Raw genomic sequence first — 15,255 nt, 5'->3', positions numbered from 1 at the left:
TAAATTTCTTCAGCAATAAGGAACATTTGCGTTCTGTGGATACGTGCAAAGGTACGCTCATGTGCCAAACTTTGAACTCCAGTGGAAAAAGTTCACTCTCTTCTTTATATTTTTACAAATAACTCTTTTATTATACCATCAGAATCGCAGTTTAAAGTACTCCTGACCGTGCGAAAACAAACGATTAAAGGACCCTGTGTTTTAAAGGTTGCTAAGTAACCTTACTTCAAATACGACGTATGAAACTGTCATCTGGGGCTGAAATGAAAAATCGTCTTAGGTGACCTTCTGTAAATGCAGCTTTCTTTGTCTCGTATATGCCAACATTATCGATGCATTTAAGACTTTGTTCGTAAGATGCTTCTTATTCATCCATTGCCAGAAGCTTTTCATATTCTTTGTAATAGGCTTTACTAGACGTTGTAGGTAACGACTTTTCTTCTGCTTCTGAAACAAACCGCTGAATAGACTCCATTTATTTTTCAACCAAATTCATTCTATTTCTAAAAACAGTGATTGTATAAGCAAACTTCAAGCAACATTTCCATGCCAATCATGGAATTTCGAATAAGAATTATTTCATAATTAGATTGCCGATCTAATAAAGAAACGCTTGCGAGGACTTTATTATATCTTGTGTACTATTATTTAATATAGGGGGTATTTTCAAAAACAATCAAAAAATATAAAATATAATATAAAAAACCCGGTAGGTTTAGGCATATGGCCAATTACTTAGTTCACTATTTGTATATTCAGAAGTTGCGTACACCTGAAACCGTCACGTAGTTTAGATAATTTTTACTTGTTCAAGGATCAGTGCTATTGAATATGAGCCGGATTAAAAGTCGTGTTTCCGAATGCGAGGTGTCTCCTACTGAAAAACGTATCCGATTCATCGCATCTTGTTTCTATAACTTGAAAATATTAATTTTTTGTCAACAAAATTTTCTCCTATACTATAATTTAAAATTTGCACGTAATATAATATTTAATCTTGTTGTGCCAGGAAGGTCAAATGCGAAGCTGAAGATTATTGAACCTTCTGTGCTCGAAGTGTTAGCAGGATGTTCAACTTCTCTGGAAAAAGTTCTTTAACTTAACTCCTAAAGGCTCAAAAACAGAAAAAATTAAGGGTTAAAAAAACAAATAAGTTATCCTCCCCTGTAAGAATCGAAATTATTTGGATATTTCCTGCTATACGAAGTTAGGCAACATGAAACCGACACCGAATCTAAAAAAGGAGAGTATTTTGACTTAACACTTCGTGGAATTATGTCTACATCAGTTTTCTTTCAACAATACCACAAATGACGTCTGAGTGCGTGAAGGGAATGCAGGTGTGTTTGTTAGTACATTGAAGCGCGATTATGACCAGAATAAATTTGTTTATGTACACTTTCGCTGTTGTTTCCTTCAATGATTGTTTAGTCGTTAGCTGTTTCCCACGCCGGAAGGCCAACAACAATTCGGCAACAATGAGAAGCAGTAGCAGATTGTACATCATGCTTTTATGTAGTACAAAATCTACAGGTGTAAGGCATTACCACTTACATTCATGATTGCTTACAGTTAAATTATTACATGTGGCTCTTTCATTGTCACATCGGTAAATAATCAGGAAGAAACCCAATTTTAATTGAATCGCCTACATTTGTACGCATAATAGGAAACGACAAGACACTCAAAGTGAAAGCAAATGTGAGATAACAAACAAGAAGAGCAGGTACTTGTGAAGAAGATCTTCCGCGGACGTTTTTGTATATTGACAATAAATGGCATGTCATTTATAACAACATTCCACAAATGTTTTAATTATTTTTAATCGGTCTTACCTAAGGTGGCATCACTACTGCATCAGGTTGAATACTAAGTAGCTTTGAATATAGACTCAAAGCTAAGTGGTATCTGCAACATATTTTAACTGAGACAATCGAAAGTTTCGCGTTTGCATATTTAAATCAAAATATTTTGACTTCAATGTCAGATGTTAAACAATTTTTAAATTTCAATCGGTGCTGTTACCTTTATTTTCTAATTTTAGTCCCACATACACAGAAATATAGTGTCAGAGAAAGTTGGTGGCTAAATAAATACAGTTTTTCCACTTTTGCGGCAACAAAAGCATTTTGCAGGAACAAGTCTAGACTGACTGTCTAAATGAATAATTATTCGGTTGGTGGATTATTTATATTGGTTGGCGCACTAGACTTGAGAACTACACTTCTTCATCGGATTTATGATTATTCTTCAGTGACTCTACAAACTTTTAATTAAAATTAATCTAGGTCAATCAAATTAGTCTTATAACCAGGGCTGTATTATTAGTATGCAATCGAGAGTTGGAAGATAGTTGGTACTTTGAAGTTTCCTAGCAAAATGTGCAAAACAATCAACATAATGAGAGAAGAAAATCATAAATCCAGTTTGATTACTGAATCGTATTTTTGGAAAATGAGTGTTTGGTCTAAAAATGCAATTGTATTACCTACTTGCCTTTCATTCCATTTCTTTGTTTCCCTTTTATTCCACTTTTTAAGAATATTTATATAGAGAAATTAGACATACACACTTCTGTTGGCACGAATCAACTGGCAAATCGTGCGGGCAACTGCCATGACCGTTGTAGTCTCTTAAAGGTAATTAAAAAAAGTAGTGGATCGAATACGATAGTACTTAGTAGTGACGTTTCTCATAATTTGCAATGCAATTGATGTATACTTCGATGATGCCTTACACGGACCCGAAGTTTTTTTTTAGTTGATTGGACCAGTAGGCCTTGGCACCATGCAACAAATTCCCGGTTTTCAGCTTTGGGTGTATAACCCATGTTTCGCTGTAAAATAGGATTTTCCTTAGTTTGCACGCACGTGGTCAGTTCTGTTTTTGGGGACCATTGTAATGCCATAACGTATTAACAAAATTTAAAAAAATCATTTTAAACCACAATAACAGTTTCGGAGGACGAGTTAGGCAAAACCTTATTGCCCTTAAGACGTTCAACAACCAGATGAAACGATACACCTTGATGTTCTTGAAAAAGTATGACGTTCCTACTATTTTGAAATTCGTGTCCTGACTTTATAATAATAATAATGTTTATTGTGAAGAAATCTCACAAATGGTACAGGGTTCGCTCAGGAGCGATCTTCCACCCTACCAAATTAACCATTTCGAACATAATTGTACATAAAATTCAACTAAACATTTGAATAAACAAAACAAATGTAAAGAACAAAACAAAAATAAATGTAAAAGGTAACATTTCATTTTCATTGTTACACAATTTGAAATGTTGTGTGGATTTTCTTTTGCCTTTGTTCTCTTTTGTAGCATTTCAGTGTATTGCTACTTAATTTAAGTTAATTTTTTGAGAAACAGCGATATTTATATGCAATAAAACGTATATTTTGTTGCATACAAATCAGGATGTATTCTTATACTTGTTACGTTTTACGGTTTTTCCAATTTATACCAAATAGAATGTCATTGAAAGATAAGGGACTTGCCTGCTAAATGCCGTATTGACAAGACCAGCGCTCAGCGCAGATTTGCAATTAAATATTTGTCAAGAATAAAAAAAGTGAATTTGATTCGCTAAGGCCGTTAGCCGGCGAATGTAGTGTAAAGCCTCTTCTTCTGAAGGGTAAGTCAAATCAAATAAATTATTCATTAGGTAATTCTGGATTTTGTTATTAGGGCATTTAGAAAGCGACTGGGCTTAACCTAATCTACTGCTACACCAAAAATATATATAACCGTAGCTACCTGTTTTGGGTACCACAACTGTAAAAAAGTAATCACCCTTAAAGGACCAGCTTGAACTTGTATTTGGTGAGTCGCGCAATTGATTACTGCGTACATACATAATCAAGAACATCTATACCTACTTCCACTTCTGCAAGTCCTTTATGGATCAGATAAAGGAGGTTTTATAATATCTCATTTTTTTTATCAAACATTGTACGTTAATGCAGAGTCTGGAGCATGCTTTTGGCCGTATTAATCATTTCAAACTAATGATTGTCATTTATGATATTTAACCATTCTGTATGTATTAAAGACAAATTCCCTCAAGGTTTTTTTGATTTGTGAACGCACGACCATTTCTCACCGAGAATTTACTTAATGAGCACGCTGGAAGTGATTACCCAGGAGTGGGTACACTTTGTCAATTTAGTTTGTATCATTGTGTGGGTTATGGCAGGGTTTTTGTCCCGAATAGGGTTTCCCTAACATCGCCCGGTTTTGTGCGTAACATATTTTATATGTTTTCGTCCTTTCTTAGGCACAAAATTAGGAGTGTTTATTCAATTTCCTGACTGCTTCCCAAATTCGAACGTGCCGCGCAACGTCCGTCGGGATGACATGAAAGTGACGGTGCTGATGGTCCTGAGTATGGGGTAAGTCAAGATTGCAGTCGCTTCTCAGCTTTTGCTGAGCGTGTGTTATTACGAAAAAAATCAAAATAATGTTCCTTTAATTTTTTCTTTACGTCTAAGGAATAATGTCCACAGTGTTAGTAAAGGATTCCGACATAGACAACAATTTATTGTTGGTTAATTAAATAAATAAAACCACGTAATTATTGTCAGGTGTGGAGTTGGGATTAAGTGAACAATTAGCGAAAGAGACCAGATATACGTTAGGCGAAATGGCACACTGCTCAAGTTAATGCAAAAATCCAAGCTGGTCAAACTAAAATGAAAGCCGGTAAAGCTGACATGAAGCCTGGATTCGAAACCATGGAAGCTAAAATCAAAGCTAAATTCGAAGCTGGCCAAGATGAAATGAAAGCCAGTTAACAGACCATGAAAGCTAAAATAGAAGCTGGCCAACAAATCATCGAAGCTAAATTTGAAGCTGGTCAACAATGAATGGAGGCTAAAACTGAAGCATATCAACAAGAAGTTAAAGGCATGATTCAAGATGAAATACAGAGTGTCCAAGATAAAATTCATATGATGGGAAACGAAATCGATGAACTATACGAAATAAAAAGATATCAGCACAAGGTTTTGTGTAGATTATAGGCTACTGAACAACGTAACAAAGAAAGAGACTTATCCGTTGCCATGAATAGATGACACGCTAGATACGCTAACGGGTGCTAAATGGTTTTCCATCTTAGATATGAAAAGCGACTACTGGTCTGGATCCCGAATACCGCCAGAAGACAGCCTTTTACATAAGGTCTTTGGTGTGTGTAATGCCCCCGCGAGGTTTGAGAGATTAATGGAACTGGTCTTGAGAGGTTTACCCTCGAAAACGTGGCTGATGACGTAATTGTGATTGGTCGAACGTTCGAAAAACATCTTAAGAATCTCGAAGACGTGTTTATCAGATTGCGCGGTGCTAAATTCCAACTTAAGAGAAAGAACTGCAACCTTTTTTCGAAAAGAAGTGAAATACCTAGTAGTTTCAGAGAATAGTGTGGCAGTGGATCCCGACAAAATTCGTGCATACAAGAATATCCTCAGCCAAAAAGATAAACAGGGAATACGAAATTTCTTGGGCGATTTGTTCGTGGATTTGCCGATATTGCAAAGGCGTTGATCAAGTTAAGAGAGGATCACAGAGACGGGATGCTGGGAGAATGGTTGTAAGCGAGCTCTTGAAGATTTCATGCAAGCTTTAGTACGACTTCAGTGCTCAGCTATCCTAGAAGAGAAGGGGCCTTCGTGTTAGATACAGACCGGCATGTTGGAATGGGCGCTGTACTGCCTCAAATGCAGGATGGGCACGAGAGGGTCATCGGATATTTCAGTAAAGTCTTCTCTAAACCGGAACGTATACAGTCGTAAAATAGTTATTAATTATACAAGACGTTAAAGGGATATTTTAACCATTGATTGAAAGACATTTTCACGAGATGGTTAATTTCCCTTTATCATCGTGTATAATACAAAACTTTATTTTATAACAGAAGCCATATAAATCATTGTAAAGTTTCTGACAATTCTGAATTCAATTTAGAGACGTCAAAAATAGTAAAGCTTAGGTTCTGAAATCGCGATCGTTTCCATAGAAACAGAATTGTCATATGTTCTGAACGTCATTTTATAACGTGCCTTTGAAATAAGAATGACAGATGTCATTAGAATGCACAATCATTTGTTTCACTTTATCTACCCTTACGGTTAAAGTGATCACTTTATCTATCCTTACGGTTAAAAACGATTTAGCCTACTCATTCAAACCTATTAAAAAGTCATCATAACATATGCTATAAAATAAAGTAAATTAAATTTACGTTACAGTATACTCTTCCATTAATTGCATGTTACTATGTAAACATACTTAGTGATGACGTCATAATACAGCAATGACGTGCGCACAAATTAAGCAAAATCCTACCATACAAAACTAAGGTGTTATATGCTTGCATCCAGATTAAAATGGTATCCGTTGAGAAATTAATAAGAATCTTTGTTAATATGAATTAGTTTGGAATAATCCTAGGATCACAGTTCTTGTACCTTATCGGTTTCACAAAAATCATTCCGAAAGTCTATAACGGTTACAGTAAATAGAAGTGGAAAACTGTTTGACTGAAAAACGTTAACTCATATTTTTGAGATAGAAAATAGTCCAGCTTTTAAACTACTTTAATGTATGACCAAATGTTTTTAACGCCTTCATTCTCCAGTCAGAATTGCAAACATATTCTTAAAATGATAGTCTTGCAGGTATCAAATTCGGAAATGATGCGAAACAAAGAAAAGCAATCGTAGCTGCGTTTCCCTTAAAAAGCTTTCAGTAAGAGATCTCGCCTTCCACTGTTACGCCGGTGACGCGACGCTTTAAAACGTGGAAATCGTGGAGAGACTTGCAAATTCTCGTTCTCTCAATGAGGCACATGTGGTTGACAACCGTGGTTAGGAGAGGTTTAGTTCTTATAAATTATCCTAGTTAAATTGGTTGGCAGGGATCTTTCACCGTCGTATACTAGTCACGGCAGGTTCTTTAAGGGGATTACGTTTGTCAGATATTCAGCAATAGAAATGAGCATTTCGAGGGTTTAGAAAGGTCAGATGCGAGTTTTTTCTGAGACAAAGACACGGCTCGTTTCAGGCTTGCCTATAAAGTATAATTGAGGAAAAAAGGCTATTAGGTCAGGACGACGTGGGTTAATAGGCGTGAACTGGAGCAGTCTGGAACAAGTCATTTGTATCATTCGGGAACATATGTGTCCTATGTATAACTGCTAAATCATGCACACTTAGCGTTATCGATCCCATCAAAGCCGAAAGCTACTTCCTTGCAAGCTTTTTGTGCATTAGCATCGTATCTTATGAATAGCTTACCATTTCTTAGTGAAGGTAATGACTATTTGATATTCCGTCAATTCATCAAACAGAATAGCGCGTCTGTATCCCTTTAAGTGTAGATTTGGTGGTACCTACAATTTATCTTAATCTCGAACCGCTCTCTCTTTCCATCAGTGTCATTCTCATTTTACCTTTCTCCGGTCAGTCGTGTAATAAATATAGATCTAGGTCTCGAGGTCAGCGGTTATCGTTTATTTTTGCGTTTATTATTTACAAAGAACACCCACTTGATTTTCCCCACCCGATACTTCGGGGCGCATTTTTTTCCCATCAAAAAGTCAGCGAATCTTAATCCCAAGTTTTCGTTTACAAAAATCTGTCGAATTTAATTCGGCGGTGAAAAGTCAATTTCTTTATATATTTTCCTGGATTTTAAACGTAACAATTGAATTGCGGATCTGAATTTTAAATGAGGTTGAATAACTCCTTTGAGGTTGCCCCGAGATGTAACCAAACAACAAATGAAATTTATTGTAAATTACCATTCTAAGTTATACTGAAAATGGATTACAGGGCAAGAAGTAAGGGCATTCACTGTAATTTATTTATGCAAATAAACTTACCGAATATTTACTTCGCCTTGGCCTTAAAGTATGCATTGTAGTTCAAGGTGTAATACTTTTTTAAACTTTTGTTTAAAACCACTATTATGAGAATTAAAATTCTTTATTAGAAAGGTTTACAATCGCACCTATAAGGTCAGTGTAACGCACGACTTGTCTCAATTAGAACGAGTATTTGAAAAATGTATGTAAATCAAGCAAATAGACTTCACGTGATTCAAGACGTATATAATTCTCAAATGGCACTCAAATTGACTACCTTATAAATAATTCATAGTGAAAAGACATTTCGTCCTGATGGGCTAAAGTTTTCAAACAGGGCTTTTGATCCTTTGAATGGAACAGATGTTTTGCAAATAGTGCTTATATGTGATTTACAAACGAAATCCCTAAGCCATTATTTAATATCTTCAATATTTTAAAAGTTTGGTACTTCAAATGCAAGAATTGATATACTTCTACTACTTCACATGATTTGAAATCGTAAAATTTTCACCAGAACTTTATTGATACTTTCAAATAAATTTTATAAAGGACACTTACTATAAAAAACTTGTTCTGTATACAACTATTTGTCGTAAGGTGTAACTTCAATTTCCTTTTCAGCAACCGTAAATGTTATTTTATAATACATATAACCCTAAATCAAGTTTTATTCTTCGCTTTTTATAGACACGTGCTCTCCTGCCTATGATCGTCGATTGTAAATTGAAAAATAAAAATAAATTTCCTACAATAAACACGACCGAGAGCATAAACCGGATTTTCTCAAAAAGTATGCCGTTAGAGAAATGATTTACTGGTAATTTCTGCATGAATTACTTTAACGGTCACCTATCAAAGTGTATAATTGGTTAATAATTAAAGACACCAACTCGGTAATCCGATTATATTTCTCGGGTCTTAGCTACGGTTTTAATGTAATTTAATATGAGATCAATCCTTGAAATGGATCTGTAGGTTAATTCCTCCTTCGTAAATTGTTATTAAGATATGATTATGCTTATGATCTAACTTTCGCCCGTTGCTGTAAAGGGCCGTCTGGATCCTTCCACGCAAGCTCCCAACGAGATTTTTCAGTTTAGTCCGTCTGTAAATGAGGGTAAAGTTGCCACTAACATTTTTATTGTGGTTTTATGCTATAGTGCATTAAGGTATCCCCCAAGTATAGGAATTAGAAAATCCTCGGCATAACATTTTTTATAAATCTGTGTTTAAAACATCAGTAATAAAATTCATTGCGGGAGGTATTTATCTGCATATAAAAAAGTAAAATTTGTGTTTCACCTTCACCTTCATCAGTAATTTGTTGATTATTAATTTTTGTACACTCATTACCCTATAAATCACTAATACATATGTTGTTGTGTAAACAACGCCATGCGACTCAGCACATGTATTAATAATAGTGGATCACCACGTATTGAAAAAAATCAATTGCATTTGGTCGAGAGCTTTCATTTAAACGCGGAGTTCGTTTTTCTTTAATTTGAAGTTCAACGTTTGCTTATTTAATTGTAAAAGCAGAATTACCTGTTGTTAACTCCCGTTAAAAGGTAGGAACATTTGGTCGTATTTGAGCGTTTTGTTAAAAGGTTTCTCAGGTTGCGATTATCGCGTTGCGTAAGTTGAAATTTGATTAGTTTCTAGATAAGCACGTGTTATGCCAGATAAGAAAACAACAGGCGTGCAGTTTATTCGAAGCTGGCGTTAATCCAATTTGGTTTTGATTGGCTGTTTGTTTACGAAATCTTAAAGAAAGAGATTTTTTAATGTGGAAGAGAGGAGATCCTTTAAATAAGAGGCTTCTTTAGGTGGTGGTCGCTATCTATCATATTTAAATGCGAGTTGTGGTGGCGTGGTGCATCGATCGCATTCGCTATTTCCATAAATACCAGTCACTACTACCAATTGATTTGTAAAATTTCTTTGTTGTTAAAAGATCGAATGGTACGAGTCTTTATCTCGATGTGTACAGTTAATAACCCGGAAACCCGGAAAAGAAATGACCGATTTACCGTTTACCCATGTCATTTCAGAGCTGGGCAGTATTCAATTTTGTAAATACTTTTTATAGTATTCACATCCTTTGAAGTATTCAAATACTTTGTAATTAAATACTTTTATGGAAGCAGTATTTGTATTTGTAACTCAAATACTTTCACAAATATTTAGTATTCGAATACTTCGCAAAGTAGTTGGATACTTCGTAAAGTATTCGAATACTTCGCATAGTATTTGAATACTTAACCTTCCTTTTTTACCAAAAATCGAATACACCAAAATTTCTCGGGAAAACACTTTCTCTTATTAATTTTGGTGCGTAGAATCCAAAACAATTCGTACTTTGTCAATTAGACTTCTCAATCAAGAGTTATGGACTAGAAACCAATTTCGAAAGAAAATTCAAAGGGCTGTAACTTTTGAACTAGTAGCCCAATTTTGGAACTGTTTGAAATTATGGATTCTACAGGCCACATTCTATAAGAAAATTTTTTTTCCGGGTCGATCTGAGACAATTTTTTTTTCGGGGCTCAAAAAAGGGCAGTGTATAACCTTCCTTTTTTACCAAAAATCGACTGCACCAAAATTTCTCGGGAAAACACTTTTTCTTATTAATTTTGGTGCGTAGAATCCAAAACAATTCGTACTTTTTCGATTGGACTTCTCAATCAAAAGTTATGGACTAGAAACCAATTTCGAAAGAAAATTCAAAGGGCTGTAACTTTTGAACTAGTAGCCCAATCTTGGAACTGTTTGAATTTATGGATTCTACAGGCCACATTCTATAAGAAAATTATTTTTTCCCGGTCGATCTGAGACAATTTTTTCTTCGGGCCTTAGAAAAAGGCAGTGTATAACCTTCCTTTTTTACCAAAATCGACTACACCAAAATTTCTCGGGAAAACACTTTTTCTTATTAATTTTGGTGCGTAGAATCCAAAACAATTGGTACTTTTTCGATTAGACTTCTCAATCAAAAGTTATAGACTAGAAACCAATTTCGAAAGAAAATTCAAAGGGCTGTAACTTTGGAACTAGTAGCCCAATCTTGGAACTGTTTGAAATTATGGATTCTACAGGCCACATTCTATAAGAAAATTTTTTTCCGGGTCGATCCGAGAGAATTTTTTTTTCGGGGCTCAAAAAAAGACAGTGTATAACCTTCCTTTTTTACCAAAAATCGACTGCACCAAAATTTCTCGGAAAAACACTTTTTCTTATTAATTTTGGTGCGTAGAATCCAAAACAATTCGTACTTTTTCGATCAGACTTCTCAATCAAAAGTTGTAGACTAGAAACCAATTTCGAAAGAAAATTCAAAGGGCTGTAACTTTTGAACTAGTAGCCCAATCTTGGAACTGTTTGAAATTGTGGATTCTACAGGCCACATTCTACAAGAGAATTATTTTTCCGGGTCGATCCGAGACAATTCTTTTTCGGGCCTCAAAAAAAGGCAGTGTATAACCTTCCTTTTTTACCAAAAATCGACTACACCAAAATTTCTCGGGAGAAGACTTTTTCTTATTAATTTTGGTGTGTAGAATCCAAAACAATTCGTACTTTTTCGATTAGACTTCGCAATCAAAAGTTATGGACGTCGCGTCGGACGAGGTTATGAACTAGAAACCAATTTTGAAAGAAAATTCAAAGGGCTGTATCTTTTGAACTCGTATCCCAATCTTGGAACTGTTTGAAATTACGGATTCTACAGGTCAGATTCTATAAGAAAAATTTTTTTCCCGGTCGATCTAGGACAATTTTTTTTCGGGCCTCAAAAAAACGCAGTGTACAACCTTCCTTTTTTACCAAAAATCAACTGCACCAAAATTTCTCGGGAAAACACTTTTTCTTATTAATTTTGGTGCGTAAAATCCAAAACAATTCGTACTTTTTCGTTTAGACTTCTCAATCGAAAGTTATGGACTACTGGCATTTCGCCTAGATAATTGTATAGGTCGTCTTGCCTGTAATTCTACAAAGAATGATGATAATATCAATTTTGACATGTATGAAATAAAATTTTTAAATAACCTTTCACAGAGTGGTTTCGAAATCACAATACTTCAGGTTCCCGAACTAAACAAAATTTAAGGTTGGCGAACAAGCAGGTATTGTAAATATCATTACAAAATAGATAACGAGAAATCTAATCGCCAAACAATTTAGTATTTTTATTTGCATAAATTTGGGGTACTAAACTAAGTGAAATATATATAATACATTATTGTAATTATAACGGCATCGGATCATTGCTGACTTTGAACTTGATCTTGAAATAATATTTCTGTTATTTAAATATCGTTGACCTACAAGTGATTTATGCATGAGGGAAACGTGAAGCGTTTGAAAGTTAATAATTGGCGATTTCTGGAAGTAAAATGCCAAAATTTGACAACGAATGGCTCGATGGTCACACATTAATAATTGATGTTAGGCAAATGAATTCGTTTATAAATAATGTGACTTTCTTGCAAAAGGCACACCTTCACCGTGCAAGGTTGAAATTACTATTCATGACTTTCACAGTATACAAAACTCATTCATCGAAGTTTAATCGCGACTACACTGGCCCAAATTGGTCCCAAAGATTCTCGCATTCCAATTTTTGACTTTTATCTCCTGTGGTAGTGCACTAAGTAATTACCATCCTTGGGAACTCGACTGCGGGAATAAACAAATGCAAGAAGTCCTTAAGTTTAAGTGAAGAGCAACTCATAAATTACCTAATAAAAAGGAAGGAAGCCAAGAAATGTAAATAAATGTTATTTCTCGGTGAAATTAATGAACAATTTGCCTTTCAAAGCTAATTTGCTAACAAATTAGACTCAATAATAAATGGTTTTTTATTACAAAATGGCAATCGGTTCACCGTCCTAACAATTACACAATTTAAGCGATGATCCGTACACCCCCAGTTGTGCATTGCGTGTCCTTATGAATTATTTCACTGGGCTGGGAATCATTGCAGTAGTGTGAATATAATAAATTTGCTAATCTATATTCCCATATTTGTTGTATTATTATTACATAAATACGTGAAAGTTTAACTTCTAATTAAATACGTATGAACATTATATTGCTAATTAAAGTGCGTTTGCAAGCCAAAACTTTCGGTTTCGCTTACAATTTAAAATTCAAAAAGTTACGCCTTATGGGTAAATCATGGAAGCGAGGAAAAAACGTTTCCGGTAATTTCGTAAATTGACAGATTATCGCAAGTCATTAGGTAGTAGAAATTCACAAATATTGCCCGAGGCGTAATAATAATCACTTATTGATACGAGGGTTTAGACCGAACTCAAGGCGCAGAAATATTTGTGGAAAACATCGATAAGAACGAATGATGCGAAGGGATGGCGTGACAACACGTAGCGAAACTGCTATGACAACTAAAGCCGACGACAGATGGAACGGAGGATGGAAAGTGGACCGTGACTAGAATAGTTTTAGCTTCCTCACTACCCTGTTTGCATTTCGCAATTGCAATTGTCGACACTTTCAGGCATACGCGTCTTAAAATACACAAGCACTGCATTCCTGTGTGCAAAAAAAAATTTTAATGCACATAAACCTTGCTTGAGATCACACACCAACCGCGAGATAAATGCTTCCGGAATACTTCTTGACCGCGCATCGATATCTCCGAAAGCAATGCGAACTTTCTCGTTACCTTGTTAATCGTCGCCAATAGTAGTAAATAAAGCAGGATGTAGTAGGAAGTGGGAAACAATAAGGGTCAAAGAGTACTTACAAGATCGTAATAATAGTTCGTGAACGCGGAGGACGGGGAGGCACCAGCCGAAGGAGTAGTGGTCGTCTTGAAGTCCACTAACTAACTGAAGGCTTCACGCCTTCCAAGAGTTGAACCAAGAGGCGCCCAATCCCGCAACGACTTCCTCTCTAGGTCAACTCGTAACAGTAACAGATATTGTTCTCCAGCAAAGATTTTTGCATAATCGAATCGATCCCCATGAATGAAGCAACCGATTATGCTTCCCAGTCTCAGTTTTTCCAGCAAAGTCATCACAACAAAAACCAGGACGCCAGTTAGTGCAGTTTTAAAGCAACCCATAACTACTTACTTAGTTCTAAATGTGAAATGTAAAACGGCCGTAGTAGTGCTGAAGATAAATGAAGACTTACCTCACGTTAAAAAAAACAAAGTTTCAAGTTAGTTAATAAAGTGAAGGTTGATGCAGAACTTACGTGCAGCACACTTTTAATTGTTCAAAATCAGTCTCGATGCAGAATCAGTTACCTTTCATAATTAAAAAAAGCTCCAACCGATCCCATTTTAATTGCCATATCTGAAATTACACATTCCAAACCAACGTATTATTGTGTCAGGGTTAAAGTTAAAAATGAAAAAAATGCACAAGAAATCAAAGGTGTGATTCCAATGACGTGTCAGATGCACCGAATAAGTAAAAAGCGGAATTAGAATTTTTGACAAGGGTAATAGTCACGGTTTATTGCATATAGAAGTAAGGTGAACTTCTTTACGTTTAACGGTATCCCTATTCATATTGAACAAAGAAATTGCCCAACACTTTCTAGTACTTATTTATTATATTACGAAAACAGTCAATGCCACATGTATACAGTCAACGCACTTGCAATTTGCAACGTGCTTCCTAAAAAACGTGATCCACAAATTGTTTGCGTCACTCAAGATGTCTTAACGCAAAAGATGACTATTCCTTCATTCTCACTTTCATCGGTAGGTCAAGGTTATAGGTTGTTCGTGACTAATTTTTCATTTTTTCAAAAAATCTCAATCGTCTCAAGGCTTGGAGGTGATTTACTTAATTCCTGGTTCCTTCGAATGTGCACCCACCTTTTTTTGCAGCTAAATTATGTGAAAAGACCTCCAAATGCGCGATCTAGGAAAAGGTAACGGTTAGAATTTTAACGAATGCATTTTTTTGTTCTGAAATGCTAATAAGTTTTTTTACTACGGTGTCACACGCGCCCTCTTAGGGTTACCAACACTTCATGTATGATGGATTATAGTTATTCTTAGGTGGTAAAAGGTGCCAGTTATCCTAATAATAATTCACATTTATCACAAGGTGAAATTTCATTTAAATGAAGATAATAGTGAGGGTGGGACAAACTTGTTGGTCTTTTATAAAAAAGACATGAATAAGCAATATGCATAATATAATGCATTTTACTGAAGTAAAAGTCTTACTCTCAATCAAATTTCGACTGCATTGAGTGCCTTTATCTTCGTCTTTTTAGAATTTTGTCACGCTTCTTGAAAATTTCTTCGTTTTTTTAGTATTTTGTTATACTTCCTCACAATTTTGGAAAGGATAAAAACCAAATAAAAGAACGTGTATACAAATTCCGGC

At 35.3% G+C, this 15,255-nt stretch overlaps 1 protein-coding gene across 2 annotated transcripts in view; it reads right to left on the bottom strand.

The window, feature by feature from the left end:
* Nucleotides 1-13,744, bottom strand: part of LOC116168678 — a 184,345-nt gene extending 170,601 nt beyond the window's left edge. For both annotated transcript variants that reach the window (XM_031484618.1, XM_031484619.1), the window contains exon 1: nt 13,650-13,744. The gene's annotated coding sequence lies outside the window, so the exon portion shown is untranslated. The remainder of the gene's footprint in view (nt 1-13,649) is intronic.
* Nucleotides 13,745-15,255: the final 1,511 nt, after the last annotated feature.

This window comes from Photinus pyralis, unplaced genomic scaffold (genome assembly GCF_008802855.1).
Source record: "Photinus pyralis isolate 1611_PpyrPB1 unplaced genomic scaffold, Ppyr1.3 Ppyr1.4_LG4, whole genome shotgun sequence".
In the NCBI taxonomy this organism is placed as follows: Eukaryota; Metazoa; Arthropoda; class Insecta; order Coleoptera; family Lampyridae; genus Photinus; species Photinus pyralis.
The sequence above is the reverse complement of the archived record's forward strand: the minus strand, read 5'-3'. Positions and strand labels throughout refer to the sequence as shown.